Source organism: Squalius cephalus (genome assembly GCF_949319135.1).
Source record: "Squalius cephalus genome assembly, chromosome: 14".
In the NCBI taxonomy this organism is placed as follows: Eukaryota; Metazoa; Chordata; class Actinopteri; order Cypriniformes; family Leuciscidae; genus Squalius; species Squalius cephalus.
This window is the reverse complement of record NC_137135.1, coordinates 7,891,830-7,908,115: the sequence shown is the minus strand read 5'-3', so window position 1 is coordinate 7,908,115 and position 16,286 is coordinate 7,891,830. Positions and strand designations below refer to the sequence as shown.

Sequence of the window (16,286 nt, the reverse complement as noted above, 5' to 3'; positions counted from 1 at the left end):
TGACAAGAGATCAGAGACCATTCCTCCATACAGAATCTCTCCAGATCCTTCAGATTCCCAGATCCATGTTTGTGCTTCTTCTCTTCAGTTCACTCCACTCATTTTCTATAGGGTTCAGGTCAGGGAACTGAGACGGTCATGGCAGAAGCTTTATATTGTGGCCAATGTGTTTTGGAGAAAAACATTTATTTCATAATGTGATTTCCCCCCACTTTCAATTATTTTACTTCAATGAAAGGTTAGATTTTTGCAATTTTTTTGAATGAACGATCAAAAGGATAAACAATGCAGATTTATTTTTTACAGCCATTTTTGATCATATTTACCAGGCAACACTATCTCACGACCAATTCGTAACAATTCGTACGAATTATAAAAAGTTGGCTAATTCTTATGAATTCGTACGACCTCACTCGTACACATTTGTACAGTTTGTCTAAAACCACGTGATGGTTTGGTTTAGGGGCGGGGTCAGGTGTAGGTCATTCGTATGAATTCATACGAATTAGCCACTTTGTTAAATTGTTACGAATTCGTCGTGAGCAGTGTTGTTTTCGTCAACGATGACGATAACGAAATGATTTCGTTGACGCACCTTTTTTTATGACGATAATGCGACTATGACTAGCTAAAAATGGCTCTAAGGTGACTAAAACATGACGAGACGTTTTCGAGTTTTCGTTGACGAGACGAGACGGAACGAAAATTATTACAAGTCTGACGGTTGCCAACCGTTCCATATAATACGGAATCGTCCCGTATTTGACACAATAAAGTCTTGTTCCGTTCCGTATTTTTGAGAATCAATTCAGTGCAAATCCATGACAGACACATAGCTTCTAATATGTCAGACTATGAACGAAGACTAAGACATTTGTAGGCTATGAGAAAAAAACCCAACGGTGCGGTAGATACTAATTTCTCCCCCTGTTTGTCTATGATCAGCGTAGCGTTTTTAACATCTTGGAACATCATCAGAGAATGCCCTTTTAATTGGTCGTTTCAGTCATTGTGAGTCACGTATCGTAGCAACGATGACGACAAGTGACAACAGCGGGAAATGTAAAAATGACTATACAAGCAGCCGGCGAAAAAGAAAAGAGCACAGAAATGTAAAATTGAATGGGATTAAAATACCCGTGGCTGGAATGCGTGAGGGACAATGAATACAAGGTCAATTGTACCATATGCCGTCGCGTTTTTTCTGTTTGTCACGGCGGAGTGTGTGATATTAAGCAGCACGCATCATGATAATCTAATAATTCTATTGAATAAATTCGCACAGAAGGCTACAGAAAACTGTTGTGTTTATTTTTCTTCAAATGCTGTCTAAGCCGGTGAGTTTTGAATGTTATATGTTGTATTTGTTTAAGTTAAAAATAAAACGTATTATAAACTAAACAAATCCATGGTTCATTGTTGGCAAAATGATCATGATAGCCTTTATATTTCACATCTATGTGGTTCAGTCTTGTATATTGATTAGGCCTACTTTGCTATTCTATAAATATATAGGCCTAATAAGTTGTATTATAATATGCTATAAGGTATGAAATATATTTAGCTAAATGTATCAATTAGTTTCCACATATATTCACCAGAAGTCATCATTTCAGGGTTTTTTTTTTTTTTTTTTAATTATGAATTGCAACACTTGCTACAACCTGTCAAACCTAAGCCCATTTCCAATACTTTTTAACCTAAATTAATTTGTTAAAGACTACTTCTTTTTTTTTTTACTAAAATTGACTAAAACTTGCCTAAAACTTTTTTGCGTTTTCATCGACTAAAACTTGACTAAAACCTTTTTGTGTTTTTGTTGACTAAAACTTGACTAAAACTATCAAGTTTATAAGTGACTAAAATGTGACTAAAACTAAAAAGCATTTTCGTCCAAAAGACTAAGACTAAGACTAAAACTAAAAGGGCTGCCAAAAACAACACTGGTCGTGAGATAGGGTTGTACCAGGGGTGCCATTAATTCTGACCACAACTGTATATATATATTTGTATTGTAAATGAAAAAGAAAAATGTTAACAAATTTACTATTAATACAGACACTGCATCTTTTTCGTCCAACTCTGAAACTCAGGGCTTAAAGAAAATCCTGACTTTCCCACTCTTAATTATAACTTTGTGATGACATATGCATTCGACTTGTAAATTATTTCTTTCCAAAATGTCTTGAATACACAATGAATCCTGATGCTGGTGTAACACCGCACTGCACATTTTGGATGTCTTCAGCTCTTGAAGTCTCTACCAATAAGTGTGTGATATAAATCAGATGTGTTAAATCGGAGATGCATCCAAAATGTGAAGTGCAGGGGAATGAGAATCACTGCTTTGATCTGTCTTATCAGTAAAAACATACTTCCTTACATCACTGATTATGCATCTATAGCTCCCATGCTACTGTCATCTTTGAGCAATGTTCCAAAAATTCCCTTTATATATGTAACAATAACAAATTGTTACATTGAATTTGTTTGTTTTTCCTAGTAGGGTTAATTTAATATGTGTTCCTTCTTGGATATTCAACAAACAATGTACCAACCAACACAGGCCTGCCCAGTAAAACATACAGTCAAACCAGATATAATTTTTGATATGTTTTTACTAGCAGGACACTATAGTTCATTTATGTAAGTGAGGATAGCAATATAAAGTAAACTGTGACATATTATACCCAAATATTCTTCATACAGTGGGTTTCCAGTCAAATTTATACATATTTGGGACCAAAAATTATTCAGACACTTTGACCAGACAATGTTTTGCTTAAGTGTTTATTCTTTAATTGCTAATGCGACCTTTTTACACCACATACTCAACAAAATTAAGCATTGTTTGGTAATTGGTTGACCTAAATTGGTATTATCAAATTGTGTAGTTAAATTTAACAGCTGACATCTATTAAACCTAATTCATCTGTGAGACAGTCTAACAGAAGGATGGCAAAACCAGTGAAATATCAATTGATCTGATAACTATGAGTTCTTGTCATATTTTATTACCATTTTCTAAACTATAGTGAATAAACTGTGACAATGTTGAAGGTGTCTGAATAAATTTTGGTTTGACTGTATATTCAGCAGAAAAATAGTGTAGGGTGTAGGGTTGTTGATCCTAGATTATGTTTATAAACAATATTTTCGTTAGAGTAACCGATGAATCATGCACAGTGAGACAACGGACATTTGTAAAAAAATAAATAAATAAAAAACCCTGTAAATACAATCAAGTTTGGTGTTGTCTTTAATCTAGCGTGTGAATGAGCTCATCCAGTTGCAGATATTCCAGTGCTGTATTTTTAGCAGTAAGAGTTTGGGAGTGTTGATGTGGCAGTGCTGTGAGTGGCTGCTCTTTGACCACAGTAAGAGCTGTTCTGTTCCAGCTCTGAGTAGGTGGACTCTCATCCACAGTTCCCTCTCTTTCTCTCAGTCTATGCACAGTATCTTTGTTTGCAGCTATCGTGCTTTGAGTTACAAAAGGTTTCCATGGGAACTAAATGGAGATCACTCAAAAAAAAAAAAAAAAAAAAGTAGTTGAGACTTTGCATACACTGTGATGTGGTGGTAGCCAGAGGCTTTGCTTTGCCATTAATTGAGTTTGTAGATGATTGGCACATACATAATGAACCAACCAAAACCAGCAGCTTTGGACAATTCCCTGACCTGCTATGGAAGCTTGTTTCCACCACAGAATAACAAATAAAAAGGCGATTGTGACTTTTTATCTCACAATTCTGTCTTTTTTTCTTGCAATTGTGAGTTCACACCAGAATTGCGTGATATAACGTTGTAATTGCGAGATATAAACTCGAATTTCGGACTTTTTTCCCTTAGAATTGCGAGTTATAAAGTCAGAATTGTGAGATATAAACTCGCAATTCTGAAGAAAAAAATTCAGTCTTTTTTTGGACTTTATAACTCTCAATTGCAAGTTTATATCTCACAATTCTGAGAAAAAAAAGTCAGAATTATCTTTCTAAATGTATTATTTTGTGGGAGAAACAAGTTTCTATAGACCTGGGCTGCGTTCTCCGATAACGTTGTCTCTTAGCGCGCTACGAAGACTCAAAAGGTACACCTTAACTACAGGTATACATTTCCTACGTGTGTTCTCCGAACTATACCTTAGGATGTTGCTTAAGGTAAACCTTCTTAAGTTCGACCTTAGCAGGTGCTGTCCATGGTGGAGGTGCTGAATAGGTTGATATCGATGCCTCGATGATCGATTGTGCGCTCTTTCCTTCACAGCGGTATAGGTAAAGTATTGAGAAAACAATGTTCTTTATAAAGAAGCGTTTTAGAAATAGTACAAACTGCATTTATCGGGCTCATTGAAATATGTACATGCAGAAATAAATATGAGTATGTGTTTATAATTTAGCAAGTGTGCAATCCCAAACCCTCACGGCCATAAGTGTGTTAATGTTCTCCACAACGTATGCTGATTATCCACCAGCCATGTAGTTGACATACACTAACTGGCTCCACGGACGGCGCCGTCTTTGATTTAAAACAAGTACTCGCTGTCTCGCTGCCATAGCTATAAAGTTTGTGTAAACTCATCTTTCTTTATATAGACTCCTAAGCCTTTTCTGTCAAATGGTTCGCCAGCTGATGTGCCTTAGGATAGTAATTAAAAAAGCTAACAACCATTAGTGTATGGAAACTTTATTAATGAAAACACTTTTATACACTGGGTGTAGGCTATAACAACTTAAGTATTTTATGTGTAAAATTTTAAAGTAAAGTAAAAATGTAATTTTAATACTAAATCAGATTTTATATTAAATGTTCATATAAAATTTTCTATGTGTAATTAAACTGCGATGTAAAAAAGCTTTTTGCGTAGTGGTGGCCACTAGCGGTATGAACCGTCAGCAGCGATAAGGTATAGCTAAGAGCGCTCCAGACCAACCTTACGAACGTATGACTTACAGAAGGTATACTTAACTAAGAAGGTTTCGGAAAACACGTATTAACGATAAGGTACTTCTTAAGGTACAACTTAAGAACGACGTAGCGTTAAGGTAGTTTCGGAGAACGCAGCCCTGCTGATTATAATTGAACACAAATTCGGACACCGATCTCTTTCACCAAAAATGTTACTTTGCGTTTAAACATAATACATGAACGAGACTCAAAAAGTGCCTTTGGAAAGTGATTATGTGAATAACATGAAATCCAAAAACATATTCACATTACATCACATTACTGTAATGTGAAAAAAAAAAAAAAAGGTCGTCCCGCACTGTACACTATAATGGAAAATAGTACAAAAGCTGTCACTGCACTGAAATCCTTTCAAAAGGTTGTAATATGTACCATTTAGATACTCTAATATGTACACCTTTGGTACCAAGATGTACCTTTGAGGTACTTATATGCACTCTTTATTTACAAAGGTGTACCTTTTGAAAGGGCATTGCCCCAGTGACCGCTTTTGTAACTTTTTTCTCTGAGAGTGTAGTGATTGTAGGCCTAGTGATTTGGGGGCAATCAATCATGGTCTGGGGTTAGGGTTTGGGGGCGATCAAAACGTTTTGGCTTCACTTCACTTGTTAGAGAGTAAGACTGGTAACCCAAAGGTTGCCGGTTCCATTCTCAATACCGGTAGGAAATGACTGAGGTGCCCTTGAGCAAGACACCAAACCCCCAATCGCTCCCCAGGCGCTGCAGTGTGTGTGTGTGTGTCCACAGTTTGCAGTGTGTGTGTGTTCACTACTCACTGCTCCTAATGTGTGTGCACTAATTTGTAAGGGTTAAATGCAGAAGACAAGTATAGGTTTACCATTTTCAGCCTTCACGTGTCACTTTCATTTTTCACTTTCAGGATAAGACAAAAACACAGTTTGAAATCTGGATTCCTGATGTACTCGCTCATTATATAAATTGTTCTTTTGAACAAAAAAGTTACATAATATAACTTTAACTGTCATTAAAAAAATAAGGAATACTTAATGGTCCTAAAAATAGACTTCATTTTCTTTGTGCGAAATATAACGCATGGGTTCGTTTTAAGTCTTATTAGCAGTGATGGCATGAAGTCTAATGGCGAGGCAATGTCACAAATCCTGAAAAACCACATAATTTTTATTGCTAATCTCAAATGCCATCGAGTGTAATTGGTGAGTGTTCACTAGAGTGGGTGTGCTTTGTATAACAGCTCTCTGTGTGTCACTGCACTGCAGCTTTCAGCTGAGTCTACTGCATTTGCATTAACTTCAGTCTGCAATCAACATTATATGACACACCAACCTATTGATATGCCTGTTCCATTTTGTTTAGTTATGCATGCTCTACTCTGTCAAGAAAATTAGATTTTTTCCCCCCTAAAATGTTAGCTTTGACCTTTTTTAAAGTGGATCACATTTTCCTGATTTAAGCTCTTTTTTTTTAACAGTATTACAAATTTTTTTTTATGTACTTTACAGTGTTGTAGCTAGTACTCAAGACCTGACTCAGTCCCAAGTCCTATTCAAGTCTGAGTCCAAGAACAAATTTTCACTGGGGAGCATGTGGACCCGGCTTGACTATAAAACTTTGTTTTATGGTCTGTGCAGACTCGCGCATATTGTCCACTCTGTGTTATTGTGTCTCTGGATCGGAGCACACTGTGTGTGCACTGTGAAGATTCGTTGGACACTGACTCAAAACCACCCAGCAAGCAATAGCCGTCATTTGACCTTCTAGGTTAACTATAGACCCCATATAGTCTGGCTATGAGTAACCCACTTCTAGCCAAAATAACCTTGAATTTGGTTACATGTCATTTTTGCCAAAATAACTTGGGAGATGTATGATATTCCATTATGTAAGTAAAATCAACAGTGATTACAAGGCGTTTGGTTTAATTTCTTTGACATGTTATATGCGTAGCCTGTGCGTCTATCCTTGGGACATCTTTAGACGTCTATTACATTTTGACTGACAGCCCAAATTTTGCCTTGTTTTAGCCTGGACGTCAGGGCTATGTTTGGACAGCTATTAGACATATTTTAAAAGCAAAATTGCTTGCTGGGCAAAAACACAGGATGCGGCTTTTTTCCGCAGAAGAAAGAAGTCTTGACTTGGTCTCGACTCAGACTTCTAATTAGCTGGTCTCGACTACAACACTGGTACTTCATATGATACCATCTAAATTAGCTTTTTATCAAAATCAAATAAATGATTTAATATCGCAGAAGAAGCATTGGGTTACAATAATTAAAGTAGTTTTAATGGGACTGAAAAAGTCATATAAAACATTTTCACCAAAGTCAAATTGGATAATTCAATTCTATATTCAAAGACATGTCTTATAGTCACCAAAGGCCTGTTTGTCTAGAACATCCCCATTGATCTATTATCATCTGTCCTTTGACTTCTTCAACACCTACAGCTGAAAAGCTTGAGTCATGTTTCTAATTTTAACCCAGCCTCTGACCTCCCTTGTGTCATGCAGAACCCAATAAAGACTCAGAACGTGTCCAGACTGCCAAGCCAGCGGGACCCTTCTTCTGAAGGAGTCAAATGCAAAGTCTTACAGTCATCCTGTCATCATGAAACGTGAGTAAAGACTAATGTACAATCATTAATGCAACATAAACCCTGACAAGTGATCTGAGGCCTTATAAGATTCAAGCTGACAAAACCAGACAAATGCCACCAGGTTTAAGAGGTACCACTAAACTCAGACTAAACTTCCTCTGTCAAATCAGGACTTGATCCTGAGTTTGTGAATAGTTCATCAGAGTGCACAGTGAAGCATTACGTTCGCAAGACAATACGATCCCCTGCTGGTGAAAGTTAGTGCAGTATATTTCTGGACTAATAATGAAGAGATAATTATGAGGAATATGACAAATTAAAACCTATTTACATAGCAACAGGAAACACACTGCTGCATGGAAAGCTTGAGAGGAATGCAGAAAAGGGGAAAAAAGTCAAACATAAAATATACAAAAATATCAGTTAGTGAATGTGAATTAATCTAGGTTTCACAACATGAAAATATAGGCTAATCAAACTAAACAAAATCTTTTGTTAATTTACTAAATTATTTTTAATTACTATTATTAGATGTTAAACCAGGATGCAACACACACACACACACACACACACGTTGAGTTTCCACCAGCATAATTATTTTTATACTGAAAAAAACTGTATTCTTTCTCTTAACCCTAAACCTACCCATCACAGAAAACTTTTTGCATTTTTACATTTTCAAAAAACATAACTTAGTATGATTTACAAGCTGTTTTCCTCATGGGGACCAAAAAAAGTCCCCACAAGGACAAGGATTTCAGATATTGCCAGGATGAAGATGTCCAATTTGTCTTATTTTGTTTTAATATCACATTTAGTACTGCCCTTCGGAAGCAACAGAAGATGCATGTTTCCCGAAAGACAAATTTAACAATTTACCTTGATCTTCAAATTTAAAAAGATTTCAAAAAACTACCATGGTTATTTGGTATTGTCTAAAGTATTGCAGAGTACTATGTACATGTCAGGGTACATGAAAATGGCCATCATTCAGTACCATGGTATATATCAAACTGCCATGCTATTATCACTGGATCCCATAATTGTACCTTCATGCTGTCATCGTACATTTTCCATCAACTATCTGTGCCCTTAAAGCCGGTGACATGGCCATACCCTGTTCAGCAGTGTGATGTACAGTATGTTGCGCTCAACAATGGCGGACACCTAATCTCTGCCAGACCCAATCACCTCTAAATGCAACATTTCTATGCAGGTTTAATCTTGGAAATGCACTATGGTGCTTCCTCATACTGTCATAAACTTTTATCGAGTTGTGCTATAACTGAAAAGCGACAGATTGCACTGGCTTGGAGTCCACATTTACATGCATATGAGCTGCTGTGTCCGACTCGGGATCGATGGCCAACCATTGCGTTAACAAGACACTGAAGATCATATAACTGTGTAGTCCTCAGGAGACCATATGACACGTTTAATCATTTCAAATTAGATTGCATTTGACATGTGAGTAAACGTGGACCAGAACAGCAAGCCTGAGAGCAAATTAGTCACTGAATATAGAGGACATGATGGTGCAGTTTTCAAAGCTGTTAAGTCCCCAATCAAATCCCACATTTATTGGCTAAAGTAAAGGAAAAAGAAGGCTGAAATCACTTAGTCATACCTTCCTATCCATTCTCAACGTGCACAAAATTAAATTTCCACTCTTTACTAAACACATCATTAATCTATGCCAGGCAACATCATTTTCCCTACAATAAAATACAGAAGCGCATCCAGTTACAGACAAAAATTTCCTGAAGGATTGCCAGAAATGCATCTTTAAAAATCAAGCATCATTATTATTCACAATGATGCAAGAAAAAAAAAAAAAAAAAAAACATGCAAATGTAAACACAGCTGATTTTGTGTACTGAATATGGTTATTTAGCTCATTAGCACAGATTGCCTGCATTGAAATTGTGAACTAAGGTACAATATGCACATGTGTAAATCTTTCACCGGCACTAAACCTGCAGCTGAGAGACCCTACAGCCCCACCACAAGGGTTTCACAGAACCCCAGCCCATTGCAAATTAAGCATTTCCTCAGTCAATAGTGCATTTAATGCTTGCTAGCTGAATATTCCAGTTCTGTAAAAATGCAAAGCAAGCTCAAGTGAAAGGTTGAGTCCACTTGTCAAAGCCACCAGATGATGTTGTTGTTAACATTCATATTTCATTGACGAGCTACATGAGTTTTAATTAAGATTATGCAAGAAGATGACTGTGGCTCGCATCACTGTTCAGTTGAGAATAAAGTAGATATGATTGCTTGAGGCATAGTTCCTTTTTTCATTTTACTGTCTGCTTTGCCACACACATACAGAATTTTAATGAGGATCTTTCCCAGCATCTCCAAGGCATGAGTTTTGCTTCTCTTACACGCATCTCTTTTGTATTTCCAAACTTCCTTCGAACCACGCTCTCGCTCAAACATGCCAATCTCACAACGTTATATACAGTTTCTCCGAGAACGAGAACGAGAACCAAACAAGAACGTCAGCTCGCATAGCCCTTCCTCCCCTACGGAGGATTTTATTGATCCTTAAATCTGATGAATTAGATGGCAGGTTGAACCTTACCTATGTCTGAAGGAGCGTTTGCATGCAGCAGCCGGTTTCAGCCCGACCAGTCATGCCCTCCTATTTGGGCAGCTTGAGTGCTTGCTGGCAGCTGCACAGGTGGAGGTTCACAGAGAGCTCTTTCCCATTCACCCAGGTCATTGCAGCTGGCCCCGGTGTCTTCTCGAGCAGACAGGGGGATGGGCGGCAGCTCGGACCTCTCACATCTCTGGCGGATCCCTGCCGTGTGCGTTTGCTCTTAGTGACTGCTGGATGGAACTTTCCCCGGTATTCTCCACCTTGCAGGGGTTGCATGCATTTCCCTTCCTTTTGTGAGATCCGGCGAGTGTGACTGAGATGCAGGGAGGTATAGAGCATAAACACAGGAGAGGAGAGAGAAAGGGAGGCAGAGAGAGAGAGAGAGAGGGAGGGTGCAGGAGAGATATGCTTCGTTTATTGGCATAAATCAGGAAGGGAGAGAAGAGGGGGGTCTGTGGAGAGACTACAGAACATGTCAGTCTAGTCCACATTAGAACATGTGTGTGCACATCCCAAGAGATGCTCTCTGGACATATGTGATTATGGGTAATGTTGCTTTGATAACACTGCATGCTGGGTTTCCCTGTCTGTCCTTGTGCCGTGACACTGCTTGTACTAATAAAACGCATAAACGTGCCAAGACTGGACGATCAATCACGTACACGGGCACGCACACAGGGAATGCACTGAGGCAAAGAGGCTGTATGTGTCTCCCGGGAGAAAATTTACATTAAATACTTCCGCAGGGAATATGGTATTGATGTGATCTATCCTGCGTGCTGCTCTTTGAAAACCTTCTGGGAGAGCACAGAAGGAACACTAGGTTGTTAATCAAATAACCCAGCAAAGTAGCATCTTTAAATACTTAAGCCAGTGCAGGATAGTGGAGTAAAGATACTTTCTGAGCGAGGCGATCTGGTGTTTCCTATTTGGCTGGGACCTTGAAGCCAACATGAAAAGGCATTTGCAAGCCATTTTATGAGTCAAACAGGTACTGAATGAGGCGGAGACTGATTTTTATACATCAAGATTTGATTGGATTGTTAATAGCAGTCAGTTATGGAGGTTTACAACTCTCCAAAAACACTTCCAGCAACCACTTTTGAGGCAGCTTTTTGACTGGGACATGGAAGCTGAAGTTCAAGTTCAGCCTCAGTGGCACTTTAGTGTATCTCATTGTTGACGTATGTTTTTCCAAATCACTTGTTATAAGCTTATATCCCAACTTTGCTGTGTCTGTAGCACATTTTTTGCAAAATCTTATTAAGTTGCTTCTTGCACGTTTTGCGTCAGTTTCAAAAGTTTCATTTTCTCCTAAACAGAAGAGCATGGCTATGGCAAAAAAGAAAAAGTATGCTGGTTAATGCACTTATTGTGGTAAATAAAATGGCACCAAATCGTACTGTAATACTATAAACCAGTGGTGGCTCGTCAGAGGCTTATCATGTACAGTGATAAGTGATACAGTGATACTTATCATGTATCATGTACAACTTTCCTTTCCCTTGTCAACCAGCCCCTCCAGTTGGGCCAGTGTAATAATTACAGAGCAGTTTTGATTTACACAGGCTATTGGTGTCGACATGCCTGTGTGTTTAAAACTGACTAAACATGGGGAATTGAAGGTTCTGCATCAGTTGTTTTAATTTGGCTTTTCAGATTTGACTAATGATGGTTGTTACCTTCTAAACGTGACTTGATGTGAAAAATAATCTTCTTTCCAAGGACAGTACTGCTTATCATTCCACTTAGTCATTGAAATGCTAGTGACAAACATAATTTTAAATCATTGTACATGGTCATTGCACACCTGAAATTAACTTGATAGAGGACCTTGAATACAGTGATAATGAATTAGTGAAAGTTTACCAATTACTTGTTCTCTCATCAGAGCTTCATTAGGCAGCATTCTCCACCAGTTGTAAGGATCTTGATATTGATCATTATATATTCATGAAATGACACGGACTGAATACAAATTTGCTAGGCCAGGGTTCCAACTAACCTTTTCATTAGACACAAACTAAAGAACTCGCCATTTTCTTCTTCATCGAGTGTTGGCAAGGATAGGAACATATTACACTCTAAATATTTGTCCCATAAGCTGCCAAATTGACATGTATTCTCGCCTTTGTTGTCTGTTGCCATGTCAAACAATTGCCTCATGCTAACACCTCACGTCAGCTCAAAAGCCAGTAGTCAGGATATGTGAACTACTGGGTGTTTGTTATCAGGTCAAGAGTCAAAATACTCTCTGTAGCTTTGAATCAGTAGGGTCAAGTAGGTGAAAAAATTCAATAAATTTACCAGGCTTTTTTTGTTTAAACTGGCCATTTATTTTACTAAAAAACAGGCACTTACTACTAATAGGCCTACAACCTGGGATAAATCTAATTTAGCTTTTTATGATAAAACTTATGATTGCAAGTGCAATTTAAGAGCTCCAGGTTTATGCTTTGAATGTAGGTCTGCACAATAAAATAAAACAAAAAAATAAAACTATCATATTGTCTCAGGCCACATTTGACACTGTTTTTATGGAACCCATTCAAATTGACTATATAATAATCACTTTTTAAAAATAAAAACAATAATTTTTAGTAGTAGCAATTTTTATTATTCTTAAATTATACATATAAATCAATTATTTAGTATTTAAGTATTTAATAATACTAATTGCATTACTAAAATGTCTTTGCATAAGTGTTCATTTTGACAGCACATTTTTATTTAGTTTTAGTCACAGTCTCTGGACTAAAAAAAGGCATTTAGTTCAGTCATCTGAATTGTTTTAGTTTTAGTCTAGTTTTAGTTGAATAAGTCTACAATAAATGTAATCGTCCCTCCCCAACATTTTCATGTCATACTTATTCGTTGACGAAAAGGTCATTCGAATTTTTTTGTTATAGTTTTTGTCATCACAAACTGGTTTTTATTTAGTTATCGTCTCATTTTTTTCACTAGAAAATTCTTGTTGCTGAAAAATATGACAAATTATTTGTCAACGAAATTAACACTGCTTAGCATTCAAATGTTAAACCATTTTATTTTGGTGAAAAACAGCAGGAAGACATACAAAATTCTATTTAGTTGACAGATTTATAAGTTATTCACAATATAAATTTGGAATATGGTTGGGCATTTTCAAATTGGCATTAAGTGACCCAAACTCACAGCTCTTGCAGAGATGGAGTTTGTGTGGAGCAGCATATACTACGAACAAGCCAATCTGAGACACTAAAAACACCTGATCTGTTCACGCGAGTAAAGGAACATAGTACCTCTGAAACATGTAGTGTGTCAGACTTTATATTTATATAATTAATTCAATTAATGTTACTGTCAGGTTTAAGTTCTGTTTTTATGGACTTTCAGTTTGTTTTGTATTGTTCCCTAGTGTTCAGTTCCTGTTTTTCCACTCTTTTTAGTTTCCTTGGTTACTCATTACTCCCTAGTTTGTTTCTATGATTTCCAATTGAGCTGTGCACCTGTGCCTTGTTCAGTTAATCATTAGTCCTGATACTCTCATCTGCATCCTCGGAGCACCGCAATACGATCGAAAAGGGCACTTTCGATTTCACGATTAAAGGGGCAGGGGCAGGGGCTCAAGACACACCCTCTCCACCTCCATTTAAATTTTTTTCAAAATGTTTTGCAACAATGGTGCCACAGGTTGCAGATCCCTGCCATAGCCTATCACAGCCTGGTACCTGTCTTGAAATGCTCAGAGACACAGGTTGAGGATCCAAATGCAGCCGTTTATTGAGGAAATCCAGAATCATAATCCAAAAGACAGGCAAATAATCAAAGCCAAATCATATGGCGAACAATCCAGATAACATGGCAGAAAATTCAGGCAAACAGGAAAATCCAGAAAACTAGACAGAAGATCAAAATCCATAATACAGGAAACCAGAGAGAGCGCTCAGAAATGCAGTGTGGCACTTGCAAGACTTCGCAAAGAATGAGTGAAAATACAGGGCTTTAGGCAGAGTTTAACAAGATAATGAGACACAGCTGAACGTAATCACAACATAATGAGTCCAGGTAATGAGTTCTGGGCTAGCTCATCATGAACTTAATTTCCCATGAGTCGGGAGAAGCGCCCCCCTAGTGGAGATTATGGGCACTCCATCTGGGGCAATATGTGACATAGCCACCCCCCTTAAGGAGCGTATTCTAGACGCTCCTCAAACAGTGACAGAAATCCAGGAGGGAGGCGGTGTGGAGGCAGGCCAGGTCCATAGAGTGGAGGCAAGACTGTAGACTGAGGTGGATCAGGGAACCAAGGTGGAGCTGGCAGAGCAGGTGGCCAGGGCAGAGCTGATGGGACTGAAGAACATCTCAATTGAGCTGAAGACCACCACGGCAAAGTAGACAGGACTGCCGATTTCCACGGTGGAGCAGAAGACCCTTTACAGCAGAGTAGACGGGACTGATGATCCCCATGGCGGAGTAGAAAACAACCACAGCAGGGCAAAAGGGACTGGTGACCACCATGAACTGGTGTGACTGAAGACCACCCAGGCGTTGCTGAGGACCACCACGGCTGATCAGGCGGAACTGGAAGAAAGAACATAGAGAGGATAGGGTTGGATTCTAGGGCCGTGTTAAACAGGTGGAGATTTCAGTAATGGCCTCCTTGGCCATAACAGGGCAGGCAGGGCTTTCCAGATTGACCTCAGTGGTCATGACGATTTAGAGTTCATAGGTGACCTCCATGGTCATATCTGAGCAAACAGGAAGTTCAGGGTCGACATCCGTGGTCGTATCTGGGCAAACAGGAAGTTCTGGGATAACCTCCATGGTCATATCAGGGCCGATTGAGAATACAGGGATAAGATCAAAAACTATGACACAGGAAACAAGAGAAAGCGCTCAGAAATGCAGTGTGACACTTCGCAAAGAATTCTTCATATTCTTCTGACTTTTAATGGCGTTTGGCAAACTTTTTAACAACTTTTTAGTGTGCATTAACGCCACCTTCTGAAATGGAGTGTGGGTTAGAATAGCCTACATTACCCGCTACACATAACTAAATAAATAAATTAAATAACTAAATAAAATTAATAATAATAATACATTATTCGCAAATAATTAATGAAAATACAGGGCTTACATAGGCAGAGTTTAACAAGACAATGAGACACAGCTGAACATAATCACAACATGATGACATAATGAATCCAGGCAATGAGTTATGGGAAATGAAGTTCATGATGAGCTAGCCCTGGAGTCTGGAGGCCTGTGCCCTTTCTCTCATCTACCTTCTCACTGCCTTTTCATTTCACTTGTAGGCGCCACCTGAACTAGCACATTACCTCTGTCCTCTACACTGCTCCTTTTCCCAAGCTTCAGCGGAAAAGACCAAATTGTGCAGTCAGAAAGCCAGATGTGGTACGTTTCAGAATCTCTGATGAAGGTGTCAGAGCTCTGGAAGACATCCTGCAATATTCCAGTGCCAAAGTTCTGATGTTACAGCAGGGTTACAAACCAGTTGCTCTCTCCCATCATGTGGACCTTTAAAAGGCTTTATTTATATTGTTCCAACTCTTGGTCACAGCCCATCTGGATGTACTGCAGTTTGCATTCCAGGTGTGTATAAGACCCCGATCTGTATGCTCCACAGGGCATTCACCCATCTGGATACCACTGACCACTGTCAGGCATGTGTTATATGGTTTTTCCAGCACCTTCAAATCCATTCAGCTATTGCCACTTGGGTGTAATCTCATGGCAATGCATGCTGATTCCACCACTGTGTGCCTGTAACTATGGAAACAGATGGACAATTGCCTGATACCTGGGACCTCTGGTGGGGGAAATGTGAATCTCTGTTAATATTTGTTAAATTTCCTACCTCTGCAAGTGACTGATTAAATAATTGATTGATTGGTTTAGTCACTTTTCACCATATCACAAGCAAATACTGGCTGCATCAGAGCTTTGCGTCAAGGACTTCCTTTCTATTGTCATGGGAATAGTGCTAAAAATAGCCTGCTGATCACAGCCAGTCAAAGCTCACAGAGCAGATAGCCATGATATGTAACAGAAACATAAGTTGTCAAGTCTACAGTCAGATTGGAGGTCCTGAGATCATAAACAGTATCACAGTGTCTGGTTTAAACACATTATGTAC

At 38.4% G+C, this 16,286-nt stretch overlaps 1 protein-coding gene across 1 annotated transcript in view; it reads right to left on the bottom strand.

Moving 5' to 3' along the window:
* frmpd3 (FERM and PDZ domain containing 3) overlaps positions 1-10,496 on the bottom strand; it is a 184,169-nt gene extending 173,673 nt beyond the window's left edge. Inside the window, exon 1 of the mRNA XM_079892511.1 lies at positions 10,130-10,496. The gene's annotated coding sequence lies outside the window, so the exon portion shown is untranslated. The remainder of the gene's footprint in view (positions 1-10,129) is intronic.
* Between the last annotated feature and the right edge of the window lie 5,790 nt (positions 10,497-16,286).